Source organism: Crocuta crocuta, unplaced genomic scaffold, assembly GCF_008692635.1.
Source record: "Crocuta crocuta isolate KB4526 unplaced genomic scaffold, BGI_CrCroc_1.0 scaffold113, whole genome shotgun sequence".
Lineage (NCBI taxonomy): Eukaryota > Metazoa > Chordata > Mammalia > Carnivora > Hyaenidae > Crocuta > Crocuta crocuta.
Genome location: NW_027530368.1, coordinates 16,628,521 through 16,645,588, shown reverse-complemented (window position 1 = coordinate 16,645,588; position 17,068 = coordinate 16,628,521).

Here is a 17,068-nt window from a genome sequence, read left to right as displayed (position 1 = left end):
AGAACAACTTAGGAAGCCACTTAGAATTACATAGATAATGACAGTATTACCCTGTATGTGAAGTCAGGATTCCTCAGTCTGAATCCAGTTTTCTTTCCACTATTCTTCTGCCTTCTCTGTAAAATAGAGACGGAATGTCTCTCCTACCATCCTCATAAGGTAGAGGAAGAGTCAAACTATATAAATGTTTTAAAATGTAATTTCAATATAATGCATTAAGTGAGCCTGACAGGTGACTTTGAAGAGACCATAGGGGAAAGGGTAGAGATGGAGAAAGAAAAAAGGAGACACTGATGATGCAAAGAATAGAAAGCCACCAAACATCCATTCATTCATTCACTCATTCTGTGTGTATTAATTGAACACTTATGCACCAAGCACTCTTCTAGGCACTGAGAATACAGTGAGGACAACATCTCTGCTCTTCTGGAACTAATTTCTAAGTAGAAGATTCATACTAGAAACAATTAAATAGGGTCTTTAATAGCTGTGACAAATTATTTGGATATATTGAGTATGGTGATGTGATAGAGCCCAATGGAAGGGACTAATAGTTAATGGTCAGATGACTGCTAAGAGGAGGAGACATGTAAGCCCCCATACCAAAGTTTCTTTCATGAGGATCCATGATCCTCCAGCTGGATCTTCTGTTACTTTCTCCCTTGCTAATCGTACTCCAGCCAGTTACCAGGCTTCCTTTCAAGGAAAATTATGATGCACACAGTCTTTCTTTTACTCCTGTTCTTTCTATGCCTGAGTCCTCCTCATCCTTCAGAAGGACGTCTTCTCCTTGGAGAAGCCTTACGTGAATGTTTCCCCTAAGTCAGGCCCCTTTTGTATTCTGAATTTCAGCACTCTTTGTTTTCTCAGAGAATTTCTTATGACTTCTGACCGACTTGTTCAATTCCTTGTATGATACCTTGCTTCTCTATCAGTTACAAAATTCTTATTCACTGGCTTCTCCCTAACATTTGCCCCAGTGTCTGGTGCACATGTGTGCCCCTAGCATGTATGTTCAACATGTACGTTGAATGAATAAAAGAATGAAATGCTTACTGTATGCCAGCCATGATCTCAAGCACTTCATATTATCTTTCTCAATCCTCTAAAATTTCAGTGACGTAGGTAGCAATATGACTCCTAGTTGGTAGATAAGTGAACAGAGTAAAGCAGCTTAAGTGACTGCTTCAATGACACATCGCTAGGAGGTAACAAAGATGAAACCTCAATCCTGGGCTTTTTAATTCCAGGGCTCAGAATCTTCACCATTTTATTGCTTTCACCACCTGCCAACTTGGGAGGCATTTCTTTGCATTGGTTATACTTTCTTGACTTTGCTTTTCTCTTTAGATTCTGAAATTTTTGAAAGCTCCCTTCCTATATTATTCAAAATGACTGCCCCAAGCAGAATACATGCCAGTACATATGGGTGGTAGTAAGAGGTCTTGGAAATTTTTCTGCAAGTAGCCAAGTCAGAAGTTTACCCTTTTATTATTTTTTTAAATTTTTAATGTTTTATTTATTTCTGAGAGAGAGACAGAGAGAGAGAAGGGGGGGGAGAGAGAGAGAGGCAGTGTGAGCAGGGGAGGGTCAGAGAGAGAGGGAGACACAGAATCTGAAGCAGCTTCCAGGCTCTGAGCCCGACGTGGGGCTCGAACCTACTAACCATGAGATCATGACGTGAGCTGAAGTCTGATGCTCAAAAGACTGAGCCACCCAGGTTCCCCAGAAGTTTACCCTTTTAATCTGAGCTTCTTTTTGAAGACCTCTCTTAGCATGTGTTATTGAAGAAGATTGACCAAAAACACAGCACTGTATATGTTATTCCCTGAAAGGCTAGTAGATTCTAGTCATGGAAACAGGTCACTTACCTCATTTATAATCTTCACTCTGACTTTAATGGGGTGGGTATTTTCATTTCCATTTCACAGTTGAGAAATCAGACTCAGAGAAGCTAAGCGATGTGTTTAAAGTTACACAGGTAGTACTAAAGCTAGGTTTTACTCCCAGTTTTTGTCAAGATCCAAAGTTGGCATTCTTTCTAATCTTGTTATATATCTTCCCTTGCTTCTATCTGGCCAAGTTTTCTAAAAATTTAGAACTTAATAGTTATCTGTGTAAATGTTATACTAAATATACATAGATTCTTTTACCTCATTTTCAATCTGAAATGTTTTGAAGGCTATTTTATCCATGTGTTTTTATTTTCTGTTTCTTTATGCCTAATTACAAACAGGCAAAATTTTCTGTAAAGGGCCAGATAGTAAATATTTCATGCTTTGTGGACCATATATCTCTGTCACAACAACTCAACTCTGCTGATGTGGTGTGAAAGCCTTCATAGATAATATTCAAACAAATGAGCCTTCTGTGTTCCGGTAAAATTTTACTGACACCAAAATTTCCATTTTTATACATCATGTGTCATATAAATATATAAAAATTAAAATTGTAAATACGATGATATGTATGTAATAATAAATATTTAAAAATAAAAGTTAAAAGCAAAAATTACTCTTAGCTTGTGGGTTGTTCAAAAATGGGCAGTGGGCTGAATTCGGCCTGTGAATCCCAGCTTTTGATCCCTGAACCAGATCAATATTCTATAGGTTCCAAGATGGTTTGGATTTTCTTAATTTTTCTTAAAATTCCAAATTTCTTAAAATTCTTAAACCACTCTTGGATATGTTTTGAAGTGTGTAGCTCACCAATTAAGCAAATTTGAATTAAAGACACATGGTTTCTCTTAAATACAAACATTATATTTGCTCTTCAGTCGTCGAAAGGGAAAAGGCATTAGGAGAAAATATTTCAAAGATTAAAATTCAATTATAGTACTATTTTCAATGCCACCTACTGCTTAGAGGAGTCAAATCAATGAATTCACACCATTTATATAATGCCCTTCCTGCAGAGTTCTTTTACCTTTTTAATAACACCTTTGAATATGAAATAAATGTCAATGAAAGTGAGTGGAATACAAAGTGAGACGATTAGTAAAACAGGAATTGTCCATGATGAAATCAGGAGGCATTGGTAAAGTAAACAAGATCTCATATATTATTCACTTTTTATTGCCAGCAAGAATTTGATACTTGAACCACAGCCCTTTTCTCCAGATTTTTTAATCCACAAAGTGGATTCAGCTTTAAAGAGATAGGGTTTTTTCTTTTTAAATTTTTAATGTTTTATTTATTTCTGAGAGAGAGAGAGAAAGACAGAGAGAGAGAGCGTGAGCAGGGGAGGGTCACGGAGAGAGAGAAACACAGAATCTGAAGCAGCCTCCAGGCTCTGAGCTTGCTGTCAGCACAGAGCCTGACGCGGGGCCAAACCCACGAACCATGAGATCAAGACCTGAGCCAAAGTCAGACGCTTAACCGAGCCACCCAGGCGCCCCTAGAGATAGGTATTTTAACTTTTGATAAGAAGGGCTTAGCTGAATGTAAGCCAAGTTCACTCTGCCCCTGTCTGATGACCTGGAGTTTTAGCAGTGCTCAGGCTACGCTGCAGGAACTGGTCGGCTTGGCAGGTGGGTGGAAAGGGACTTGGCTGGAAGGAGTGTCATGCCTGGGAAAGTGGAAGGGGTTGGGAGCTGCCTCTCTCAGTGCAGAAACTCCTTAAATCTACATCCGGGCTTTAACAAGAGCACATTTCCTTCCACATTTGTGCAAAACATGCCATGATTCAGCCCCTTTAGGCTTGAGGTGAAGACAGTGTGGTTTACTACCTGGAAGGTCTTTCAACTAGGGGAACGGCAAGAAATTGTGGGTAGAGCAGCTGCTGGGCCAAAACTGTCCTCCGGGAGCTCTGAGGGCAGCAGACATCCACAGAGAGAAAGAAGACGAGAAAGACTGCAAGGTGAGCAGACTTCAGAGGGAGCCCATGATGGGACACTCGAGTGTCCCAGAAGTCACAGGTGAGGATACAGAAGCACCCCCACGGAGTACGCAGGGATGAAGAGCCAGGTACACTGAGTGGACATACCTAATAGGACTTCATCTAATTCCATAGGCTGGAATGGAGCTTGCTGGGTCCAGAACCAGATGAGGAAGCTCAAACCAGGAGTAGTTTTTGTGCTAGGTAGTAGAAGACTTCAAATGAAAAAGGCTTAATGTTTTTCTAGAGGATTTGCATTTAAGAAGACTGACAATGGTTAGATTTGAGCTTTTTAGAATTCAATTTCTTCACTTTTGAAGTAGGACGATAATAGCAGTTAATTTTCAGAGTTTTAGGAGAATTAAATGATATCATCCTTATGACGACCTAAGCATAATTCCTGGACTTAAAAATGTTCAATTAAAGCCAATTTTTCTTCTTACTGTTTACTATTACTAACATTAGTAATGAGATTTTTGCCTATGTTGTTCATACTGACTCTCAGAAGATAGCTACAGCTCCTGTCAAGATCTTATCCACAGGCAGTAGGAGACATTGGTTCCAGGAAGAGTCTGTTGAAAAGAAAAAAAATGTGGCTCGGGTGAGGGTTGGAACTTGACTTAAAGGCAGTTTTATGAAATCAGACATTCTCAACCCCAGGCTCTTTGCTGGGCGCATTATTTTCAGACTATTTTGGCTTAGTATGAATGCCCCAAGTTCATGATATTGCTAACCTCCCATGTCCCTCCAATTATTGCCTTTAACCTATTCAAGTGAGACACAGGCAGAGAAGAGAATTTAGAAGAACCACAATTTTCCAAAAGAGTAGTCGGGAAAGAAAAAGCTAACTAAAGTAGGATGTTCATAAAATGACCAGAACAAATTCATAGAAGGCAGCCAGGCCAGCAGGCAGCTTTAAGAGCTGATGGATCGCTATCACTTCCTCCTGGACACTATGAATGTGCCGGTTGCTTTTGGGCAATTGTCCAGAAACTAGCCTCCACAAGTCACTTGTTGAGAATGTACATCTTCCTCTCTAATAATTTGTCTTCATTTCCAATTATACTGGAAAGTTTATATTATTCTGGGCATTTAGTTTTAACTGTTTTTAAAATTATTTTTTAATTTTCATAATACGTTCATTATAGAAAATGAAAAACTGCACAAAAGCACAAAAAACTTCCATGATACCAACCCCAACAATGAAAGCTGTTATCATTGTCTTGGATTTTCAAATGAAACATTATTATTACATGTAATGGATCTTTCTTTACAAAGTGGTATCATGTGTACATACTTTCCTTTCCTTGAATGTTATTTTCCTTTTATAATGTGTAATGAGCCACAAAATTTCCACACCATTTAATATTCTTCTAGAACATGATTTTCATGGTTACATGAAATGCACCATAATTTATTAACCAATTCCCTATTTTTTGACATTGAGTTTGTTCCAAATTTTTCACTGTAATGACTGATCCTTGGATGAAGACTTCTATAAATAAATATGCACATCCTTGATTACTTCCTTATAATAAACTTCAGGAAGTAAATGTTTTGGAAGGAAGAAAATGTACACATTTTAGGTTTTATTTCAAAAATGTTTTATAGGAATATTGAATCAATATACATTCACTTTAGCATCACATAAAAACATTTACTTTCTAACACCCTGGTTAACACTAGTAACTGTGTGTGTGTGTAATTTTCAATTTGATAGGCAGTAAATGGCATTTTATGTTTTATACTATTTTTATACTTACTTTGGTTACTGATGAAATAGATTTTTTTCATATGATTAACTCATTTGTGTTTCTTCCTTTTCATATTGCTGGTCTGGGTCCTCTGATCATTTTCCTATTATTAATTATTAATCTATATAAGCTTTTATATCTTAAACTTATTAGCCACTGTTTGCTATATACTACTATATGATAAAATACATATACTTTATTTCTTCATAATTCTCATTGTATTTTAATTTTCCTTGTGGTTTTTAGCTGTATACAAGTTTTGCAATGTATGTAGTAAATATATCATGCTCCTTTCTGACTTCCTTTTCAGATTTTGATCTTACAAAGTCTTTTATCAGGGAGCCTGAGTGGCTCAGTCAGTTAAGCATTAGACTTCAACTCAGGTCATGATCTCACCAGGCCTGTGTCTTGCTCTCTGCTGTCAGCACAGAGCCCACTTTGGATCTTCTGTCTTCCTCTCTCTCTTCCCTTCCCTTCCTGGTTCTCTCTCTCTCAAAATAAATAAACTTTCAAAAAACATTTAAAAAGCATTTCATCAACTTTTAAGAAGATAAACATCACTTATATTTTACCTGTTATTTTATTAGGTACATTTCCCCACTCTGGCTCTTAAATCTATAATGTTATTTTATGACACTGGATTGCCTCTTATTCTTATATAAGTAGGTTGTGTTTGGGTCTGCTCCATCTTTAGTATCTTTCTTTTGTGTCTGAGTGCTGTCAATGCTGTGAGGATATGCTGGCATGGCACTGTTATCCATATTCCTGAATTGTCACCACTTGTCCTTATTTATCAAATTGACTGGCTTCTTTAAATTCCCCTAAAATTGCAATCTTGAAAATGTAATCCTACATCGTTTCTCCTGCACTTTTCTCTGCCTGGCAGAGTGTCTCGTGGAGTGGTTTTATTGATGCCTCTGGATCCATTTTGAGGAATTACAGATAAGGTGTGGACTCCAGTTGTCTTCAGGAGTGTGAGCTTCCTGGAACATCCCTATCCATCCCCTTGACAGGCATGTCTGTAGGCCTCAAAGTGTCCAATATTCTTATCTCTTTTTTAAGACTTATGTCAGTAAGGTTTTTATCATAGGATGATAATTTTGGAGGATGTTAAGGTTCAGATACATACTGTCCAAAGAATTCTAAAAATGAACTTTTCCCAAGATTTTCTGCCTTAATCCCTGTGATTGTGAATATAAAAAAAATCACACCCATGAATATGTTATGTTAATATGTCAAAAGGGATTTTGAAGATATAATTAAGATTGCCAAATAAGTGGTGCCTGGGTGGCTCAGTCGGTTGAGCATCCTACTTTGGCTTAGGTCATGATCTCACAGTTTGTGGGTTTGAGCCCCACGTCGGGCTCTGTGCTGACACCTAGCTCAGAGCCTGGAGGCTGTTTCAGATTCTGTGTCTCCCTCTCTCTCTGACCCTCCCATGCTCATGCTGTCTCTCTCTCAGAAATAAATAAAACATTAAAAAAAAAAACACCTAAAAAAAAAGGATTGCCAATTAATTGACCTTAAGAAAGGGAGATTTTCTTAGATTATCTGGTTGGATCTAATCTCATTCAATGAGCTCTTTAAAAGTGGAGAGTTTTCTCTGGCAAGCAGGAAAAGGAGAAGCAGACATCTGAAGCATGAAGGAGATTTGAGGCACAGTTGCTGACTTTGAAGTTGGAGGGGTCCATGTGCTAAGGAATGCAAAGCAGGCTTTAGGAACTAAAAGTTACTCCCAACTGACATCTAGCAAAGGAATGGGGACCTCATCTTTACAACTGCAAGGAAGGGAATTCTGCCAATCATCTAAATGAGTCTGGAAGTGGCTTCTTGCCCAGAGCCTCCCATTAAGAACCCAGCTTGTCTGACACCTTGATTTTGGCCTTGTGAGACCCTATGCAGAGAACCAAGCCACACCGTGCTGTACCACACTGTGCTGACCTATAGAAACCGTGAGGGAATAGGTGGGTGTTGTTTTAAGCCACTAGGTTTGTGGTAATTTGTTTTTCTCAGTAATAGGAACTTCAAACAATATCCACGTTAGGGCTCTTATTTTCACAAGGGCACCAGCAACATATCACAGTGGGTGGAGGTATGGACTATGGAGTCAGAGCCCATGTCTTCACCAAAGGATAGAGACCTTGTCACTGCAGTACAGAGAGGTGATGGGACAGGAGGACTCAATGTGTCCACTGACAGCTCTTCTTTAGATTCTTATTCCTTTAATTGGCCTCCCTGTAATCTAAATAGAGGTAGGCCATCTTTTGGAAATACAGGCACTTTGTCACTTGGTTGCAGTACTGACCTTTGAAGGCTAAAGGAGTTTGTACCACACGCCACCAGTAGCTTGCTTGGCAATCCTGAGAAATGGCTTTGCCTGCAGTTAGTACATAGAAAAGGTCCACGTGAATAAACTAGACTATGACAGCCCCTCAGATCTGTGACTTCAGAGGACAGACTTGAACTTCAGCTCCAGTGCTACCTTCTGAAATCCATCATAGCTTTCACACCCATGCCATGCTTCCCACGCTGTTCCCAGCCAGTAGCTGAGTGTAGTAGGAATAGCAGGTAAGTGCACTCTTGGGAGAGGCTGTTCGTTGGCAGAAGACCATCTTAAGCTTGACCCAGTGGCCTTATCCTGACTTTCCTTAGAATTGCCCAGTTGTGTAAGACACTTCTGACCAAACTTCTTTCCTCCTCTTGCTCCTTGCTTGGAGCCAGACCTAGACTGCTGTCCAAAAGTTCTTCTGGCCTCTCCTGATTTCTCCCCATTTTCTCTCCCACTAATAACTCTCCCTATTTTCCTTCCACTAGTAACTTTCTTGCACATTAAGTTCTGTCTCGATATCTCTTTGTTTCTTGGAGGATCGAGACTAACATGCAAGGCAGGAGTGAAACAACCATCTGGGAATGAGTTCTAGCTTCCTTTGACCCACCAAGGGTCACACGGGTCATACAGACACAAGGCAGCTTTTCGGTCTGGGTAGAGAGGCCCCAGCCATGAACTCCAAGCTTTACAGGACTCTGACGAACATAAACACTGACAATGTAGTGAGTGGACCTTCATTTGTACCTTTTGTTCCAGGCTCCACAAATGTCACAGGTAGGCCTGCACAGGGATGTGATAAATCTGACCCGTTTCCTCACACTCAGTTATACATTCTCATTGTATAAAAGGAAAGTAAAACACTATTATTTTGGTAGCTATGTGTAGTTGGGCTCTAGAAACTTCATTTGTGGGTTTCCTCCAAAAACACTCTAGCTTGGGGGTTAGCCTTTGATTTCTGGGTATCAGAGAAGGTCTAGGAAGCCAAATTAACTTAATGAGCTTAATTAGTGTTTGTCAGACTTCCTTAACTAGGCAGGGAGTAGTTGCTTAAAATGACCACGGGGTAACGCTTTCCAGAGGGTATCACTGTATATAGTTTGTGACACTGTAGAGTTGTAGCATCTGAGATGCTCCGCCAGCTCTCGTTCTGGTAACGAAGGATATAGTTAGCAGAGCATATAGATTTTTCTTATGAAGACATACCACAGCCTCACAGAACCTTTGCACTAAAATAGAGATCATTTTACACTTGTGGAAACAGGCTCAGAGAGGTTAATGGATGTGGAATAAGTCACACAGTTGGTTCCTGATATAGCAGGGACTGAAGGCCACTGTCCATCAGATAATGATTCACTGAGTATTCTCCCACCCTTTGGGCTGAAGACATATTTGGTTAGAGGCAACACGAACAAACGAGCTGTAGGTCAGAGGCGATGCGGAAGGGAGTGTTATTTAGAGTCTGGTGTCACTTTCCACGCGATTACTTCAGCTCTGTCACTTGGGTCGCCATAAAACCATCCGCTGATTTACTCTGGGCTCCTGGCCCTGTCTCATAAAGGCATCTTTGTAATTCTCACCAGAGATCATCCTCTGGGATGACAAATAACATCGATCATTAAAAATGACATCCGTAATTTTGCAGCCAGGGAAGACGATCTTTTAAAGCTGTCAGTGAAACAAAAGGGATTTTAGGAGATGCTGATGCAATCTCTTTAAAATCTTTGGAAGTTCTAAAGCATGAAGATGAAGTGTCCGTTATGGAACTGGAGGATTTATCATGTGCTGAGGCATGCCCTCCACCCGCCCTGCTGTCAGTGGAGGTGACGTCTGAGGTAAGCAGGGTTCTCTGCGACTCAATCATTAAGTTGCTGAATGGCCTAAGAGTCAAAGGAGTTAATGGGCTTCATCCAGAGTTGGAGGAATGGAGGCAGGCAGGGCAACACAGGGGAAACTCACTGTCTATCGAGGAAGAGGATGTGGGAAGCAAAGACACACTGAGAGGCAAGGGAGACGCAGACACTCCAGAGCACCGCCAGTTAAGCAATCAAATGAATCGTGCACCGCAGACCCTCAATTTTACAGAAGCTGAAGTCATCGTAACGAATAGCATTGCCTCCCTCTCCTCTTCTTTAAATTTTCCAGGACATCAAAACTGCTGAATCGTCAGCCATGTCAATCTCTATAGTTCTGCAAAAAATAAAAGGGGAGAAAAGAAAAGAAATTAGATGTCTATTTTCCAAAAAAGGGAGAAGTTAGAAGAGAGGAGTGAGCCTGGGCCTCACGCCCTTTTCTCACCAGAGGCAAGGAGCTAATTAGTCTAAATAAGCAGAAACTCAGAGCACCAAGACTAATGAACAGACTAGCTCTCTCCAAGTGGAAAGCAGGAATCTGGCGAGCAGCTGCCAGTGCAGAAGGGCTAGAGCTGAGGGCTGGGGCGGCCTGTCCCGGGAGGGGTGATGGTGCATCAGAGGGAGAGGTCTCCACCTGGAGTCCACAAAGCTGAAGGAACATTCTAGATGGCTAGGATAGCAGTGCGGTGTAGAGACTCAGTGCAGTCTTTAGACTCTATCCACAGCACTTTTGCTTCTCCATGCCTGTTCCAAATATGCTATTTTATTTATCCCAGTAGTTGTGTTTTAGAGGAAGCTTTAACTGCAGCAATTATTGCACAGGGGTCTGTGTAGCTAATGATCTATATTGTTAGTGGCACTTGGTTTCTTTAAAGCTTTCCCTGTTTTGTTACCTGACGTGATGTTTTCTCAGTCTGCAGTGAACTGTAGGTTTGCTTGCTGCTGACCCCCTGCTGTCCCAAGGATTCCCAGGCTGGGGAGCAGGGAGATGTGCAGTCAGCATGTCTGACTCTGGGGTGGAAGTCAGCACAAGGGGTGGAATAATTTTCCGATGCCATTGCCTGCTGACTTGGCATTTAGTGTAAATACCTCCTGCTTCCAAGATATCTCTTCCATAATTACCAAGCATGATTCTATTTTCAGTGCAATAGCTGAGAGGGTGTAATTGGAAACCACAGAGGCAGATTATTTTCTTTCTTTAAAGGGCTTTTTGCTATCATCCTATAATCTTTTCCTCCCACTCACTTGTACCAGGTACTCCTCATGCCAAATAAGAACATGCACTAGCTCTGAGATTCTTTCTGCTTATCGGCTATTTTGCTTAAAACCTGCAAAAGTGGTGAATCACAGATTAACCAAGAGAGACTTAACATCCCCCTCAGCTTTACTAAACTTGGGATGGGTATCTTCCTGACTACAGGCTGCCTGACCACTATTTTCTTAGAGTATTTACTTTCAAAAACTTGCAATTGTAAATTCTTTCTCTGCCCTTTTGAGATGTAAATCTTACAACTCAGGGATATCTTTCTTGGGGTGGGAGGTGTCTGGGAGTCAGCCCTTTGAAATGTAATCAAGCCACTCAAAGTCCTTGTTTCCCAGTCTTTGTGGGAAGGTATGAGCTTAACTTTGATTATTGACAATTGGCAGACACTGATGGACAGTCACAATTAACATCCTCCCTTCTCTATGACCCTCCTACTAGCTCACAGCTGCACTTAAAAGTTCTCTAGACTTTAACAGATTTGAGTTCAATATCTTTCCCCTTTTGAATTAATCCTGACCCCTACTGAAATATCCCTGAATAGCTTTCCTTGCCTATTTAACCTGACTTTAGCTGAATTCAGTACTGAAATATCTTTCCCTACTGCAGTAGCTTGAATAAAATCTGTCTTGCCATTTTTAACACATGTCGAATGCAATTTCTCTTTAACATGATGCACCTGAATGTCACATCGTCTTTTTGCACAAAAGGCACAGCTTAGGTATTATTTGTTCATTTATGGAGTCAGCCCTTGGCTAAATCACCCAACTGACACGAGTTAGGGACATTTATTTCTGATTTTAAAAAATTATTTGCTCAATTTTGCAATGGTGAGCAAAAATCGACAAGATTTCTGTTCTCTTAGGATTTTTTTGAATGAGGGGGAAGGCAAAGATTAATTGAAGATTTACACAATTAATTATTAAGTTGCAAATGTGAAAGGAGAAAAGTGCTGTGAAGAGAAAATAGAGGTGTAGAGGTCTCCTCTGAGAATTTTGAGAAGGGAATTTGAGAAGGAAAGCCAGTGAGGCTGGAGTAAAGACTCTATGTCCATGTCAGTGATGATTGATATTATCTGGTCTTGTCAGCGATCAAACGTACACCCTCCCCAACAGCTTCCTTCCCACTGATGTGCATGGTTCCTTGGGAGCTCTCTCCAGGCCCTGCCTCTCCTCTTTTTGATCAGTTCTTGACCCAGTGCTTTGGAGTCAGCTCTTGTTCTCTACTCATCTCTAATGATACAACATTTTTCAGCCCTGATGATTTGATTTTTTGATGTGTTGGTTTGACCTCTCATTCTCCCTACGTTTATTCTATTTTCTATCCTTTGTCACCCTGTTCTGGGTCCCAGGCTAATTTTGCAAGTCTGTATCATGTAGGTTTCTTTACTGTTGGCTCATGAAGGTTTAGCCAAGGGGGAGGCACATGATGGAAGTAGAAAGGCAAGAGGAGAGAGAGGTCGGGGTCAGTGTTTGCTTTGGACCAAGTTTCTAGAAGTAGCTGTATCGTTTCATCAGTACAGCTCGTATAATATAGGGGAGGGCCCAGTTCCAGTGAGCTTCCATCACACTGTGTCTTCTTTTTGCTCCTTTGTGTCTTAGTCAGTAATGTCTTCTAGCTATTCGGAGCCTCTGAGTGCCTCAACATCCTTTGGTTTTTAGTGATTCTGTAATGTCTATGAATATTCCTTTCATTACAGTTTCCAATCTGAGTTGGATTTTTCTCCCTTCTGGGATCTTGAGTGATATAGATGATCTCACTAAAGCTATCTCTATTTATAATGGTAACCTAGTTCTCTCTTGTTCCACCTATAAGCTTATAATCAGTCCTGATCATTCATATGCCTGTCCCTGGGCCTTGGGCATCCCAACCTAGGTTTCATCCCCAGGTATTGCCTCAACCAGAAGGGGAGATTGGGTAGTTTCATGATGTTCTCTAATATGGTGAGGCAACTCTGAAGAGTTTGCTCCTAACATCTTCATGCTCTTCTAAAAATACCTAAATCCCTTTCTTCTGGTCCCAGGAATATCCCTATCTGTCCTAACAGAGTTTAGTGTTGTCTTGAGGTAGGTTTGCTGACCACCTTATTTGTAGTTGCTCAGTGTTGGTGTCTCTCATGCTTAGATATGTTTTTGCTTCTCTTCGCTCCTCAACAATGGGCCACCAAATGAAGGCTAGTAGTATACTTTATAGGATGAAAAAGGATCAAAACCACAGCCCTGGTTTCCATGACTTGGGGATATGTTCCTCTTCCCAAATCCTAGAACTCTTATTGACTTGACAATTGAATAATCCAGTTAGATTCCAAAATTCAGCGTTGTTTTCTAGGGTGATGCCTCAGTTTTGGATTTATTTATTAATCTTTCATTTCCCCCTTGTTTGCAAACAAAAAACTTACCTGCCTCAAGCTCCATTCTAAAGAGCCTTCAACTAGGCATCAAACTAAAAAGGTTGTGCCAGATCAATTCAGATGAAGTTGTTGAGAGCTATTGTTCTCGACATTTGAACGCAACAGATGGGACATTTTTGTATGTAACAGATGGGGAAAATGCCCTAGTTTCTAATGTGTAAAATTTTTGGCATTGAAACAGGTTAGTGGAAGCATAACAGAAAGGAAGGAGTACGAGTTGATAGAAGAGGGCTTTCTTGGTGAAGCAGATGAAATACCTACTCTACCTATTTGGAAAAATATTTTCTGTTACAGAATCAGAGGCAGACTAGGATATTTTAGCCCTGCCCTTTGTTCTCAGATTCTTTGTTTCAGGAATCCTCTACTTCATAATACCAGTTAAAACATAATAATAATTTTTTTAAGTAGTAGAAATTGTACATAGAAGACTGACACCCTTTTCCTGTCAGTTGTGATGATGCTGATATAATTTGGAATTTAATATTTGATAATACAAAAACTTATCACTCTCCTCAAAGACTAGAACATCACTAACATTTTGTAACTTTCCCTGTGCTTTTCTCTCATCCCAGTGCTGCTTTTCCACCACAGGTAACCACGTGCCCTCTACAGTCTACAGCTTTGTCCCTGGATCCAGCCATTCTCAAATTCCTTCATCCTTTCCAGTATGTCTTCTCTTCCTAATGCAAATAGAGGTGGCACAGATAAAGATGACACAGATATAGGATGATGAAAGTAGAGGTGACCATTTTTATGGAATTGTAATAAAGATATCTAGTTCCCTTTAAGAGTATCCTTTATCTGCCAATCAATTAAAAAAATTTTTTTAATGTTTATTTTTGAAAGAGAGAGACACACACACACACACACACACACACACACAGACTGTGAGCAGGGNTTATTTTTGAAAGAGAGAGACACACACACACACACACACACACACACACACACACACAGACTGTGAGCAGGAAAGGGGCAGAGAGAGAGAGAGACCCTGAATCTGAAGCAGGCTCCAGACTCAGAGCTGTTAGCACAGAGCATGATGTGGCTCAAACTCACGAACCTTGAGATCATGACCTGAGCCGAAATTGGACGCTTAACCAACTGAGCCACCCAGGCGTCCCTCTAATTAATCATTTTTAATGTAACATCTGAAAAAAAAATCCATTCTTTGCATTGTTTGAGAAGGTTTTTGTTATCTAGTGTCATTTCACTTCCTTGGGTGTAGCCTTGCTGCTCTATGATAAATTGTGCATGACTGAATTCACTCAACACTATTAGCTGCTAATGTTTGCCTGTCATAGGGAACAGAGGCAAAGAAAAAGCAACATTAGGGGTGTTAATGTCAGGTAAGCGTTCGACTTCCTCAGGTCATGATCTCACGGTTGGTGGGTTCGAGCCCCACGTCGGGCTCTGTGCTGACTGCCAGCTCAGAGTCTGGAGCCTATTTCAAATTCTGTATCTCCCTCTCTCTCTGACCCTCCCCTGCTCACGCTGTCTTTCTCTCTCTCTCAGAAATAAAATATTTTTTTTAAAAAGAAAAGGCAACATCAAAGTATGTCCTGAATCAAATATCGTATATAACTTTGAGCTATTTTCAAGAAATTAAAAACAAATCAAGTTTATAAGACCAAGTGGTTATAGGATGGAGGCATAATTAGTCTAATTATTTTATACAATAGGATTTATCTGGATTTGAGGATAAGAGGGTAGATGAAGAAGGTATCTGACTGAATTATTAATCCAAGTGACTCTTTGAAATGCAATATAGTTACCACTCCATACATATTGTCTGTAACTTCAAAGAAAAAAAAAAACAGAAACAGAGGAAAAGAACATACCGCTAAGCTTAAAGCACAGGAGAATTAATGATGAAACAATAGAATCCTACAATGATTTATTACCAATTTGCTCTTTACCCATTAATGTCCTTGAAGAAAATTAAGAATACAAAAAGTTTAGGAGAAAAGGTTTATCTGCAGAGAACTATATATGTGTCTGGTGAGTTTCCAAGGTATGAAGCCAGATGGCATAAGATTTTTTAGTGTCTATTTTTCATAGCTTACCATTTAAATGGTGTGTGTGTGTGCGTGTGTGTGTTACACATAGAGATTTATTTCTGTGATATACGTATGTATATCTATATCTATATCTATCTGATAGATTTCTCAGCTTATCAGCATAGGGACATTATAAATGACCAACAGAGGAGGCTATGCATTCTGGTTCCACAATTGAGTTGATTCTGTGGATAGGTGAGCACAGGCATCCTCCTCTCCTCTCATGCACACATACACTTATCCACATGCACACTCCATTCCATTTTCTTGCCTCACAAATGAGGACAATGCTTGCCTGACCCCTGAGGATTGTATCAGGGTTAAATAAATAACTGAGTGATTGGGGAAGAAGGGCTATGAAAGTCTGAGAGTGTGAAATTAGACTGTAAAGCAATACATGCCTGTGAAGGCAAGAGGCAGATTTAAGTGCTGAGTGAAATACTGCCACACAAACTGGAACCTATTAGTTCATAAAACGCTCTTGAAATTCCAGGAGAACCCGAGGGTCTAAGGGATGTGATCTGAGACTCCCTTTCCCAGTGAAACTATCTATGTTTCAAGAAGCAGCACTAATATTTATAAAGAGAGATTGCTTTGTTCTTGAGGAGATGGAATTTCGGGGGACGATGAAGTTCTTTTTGTGGGTGCAGACTTGCCAGGAATATTGGCAGCAGCTATAACTGCTGAGCACATGGCAGAGAGAAAAGAGAAACCCAGTGTAATCAGGGGTATCCTGTGGCTTAGGAGATGCAGAGCCAGCAGGCTAGTAAAGAGAGACCCTCAAGAGTGTCCTGGCCACGGGGCAGCTTGCACACGTATTTGCAGTGTGAGAGACCATGCCCTGGAATGTGATTCTCTGCAGACAATGCTGTTCCTGCCACATAAACCCATCCCAGATTAGCAGAGCAACCCTCTGCAGGCTCTGGAAATAGGGAGCGTGCCTGCCCAACCTACTCTGATGGGTGCTCCATAGTCTTGGGCGCCCGAGACCCTGGCACAGTCCATGGGTGTGGCCCGGGGGACGGGGAGGGATGTCACGGTTACCCAGCACCCCACCATGCTGTGCCTGATGCTTCTCTTTGCTGTTCTCCAAAGAGACAAAGTGTGAGGTGATCTGTTTCAAACTTGTCAAACATGTGCCCTTCCTGACATGGAAGGGAAACAATACAAGTTTCTTTAGTGGGGGAAATGTCGAGGTTTTCCTGAACTCAGTTAAGTCCATTCACAAGCTGCTCTGGTTTTGTCAGTTTTGAAAATGGGGATAAAGTTTGGCTGCATATTTTGTGCTTGATCTTAATCAGTACAATTTGATACATGTGTTTGCTCCTATGCATCAGAAAATAAGACAGGAAATCATTGAAAAGTTTTCCATGACTACTTTGTGTTGAAAAATCTATTCTTTTGCCTCAGAGGGGAGGAAGAGTGGAAACTGCAGGGAGAGTGTAATGACTCTAGAATCACTTCTTGCTATAAATAAGCAACCAAGATCTTGTGTTTTTCAGAAATAATTTTTGAGAAACAAAATCCC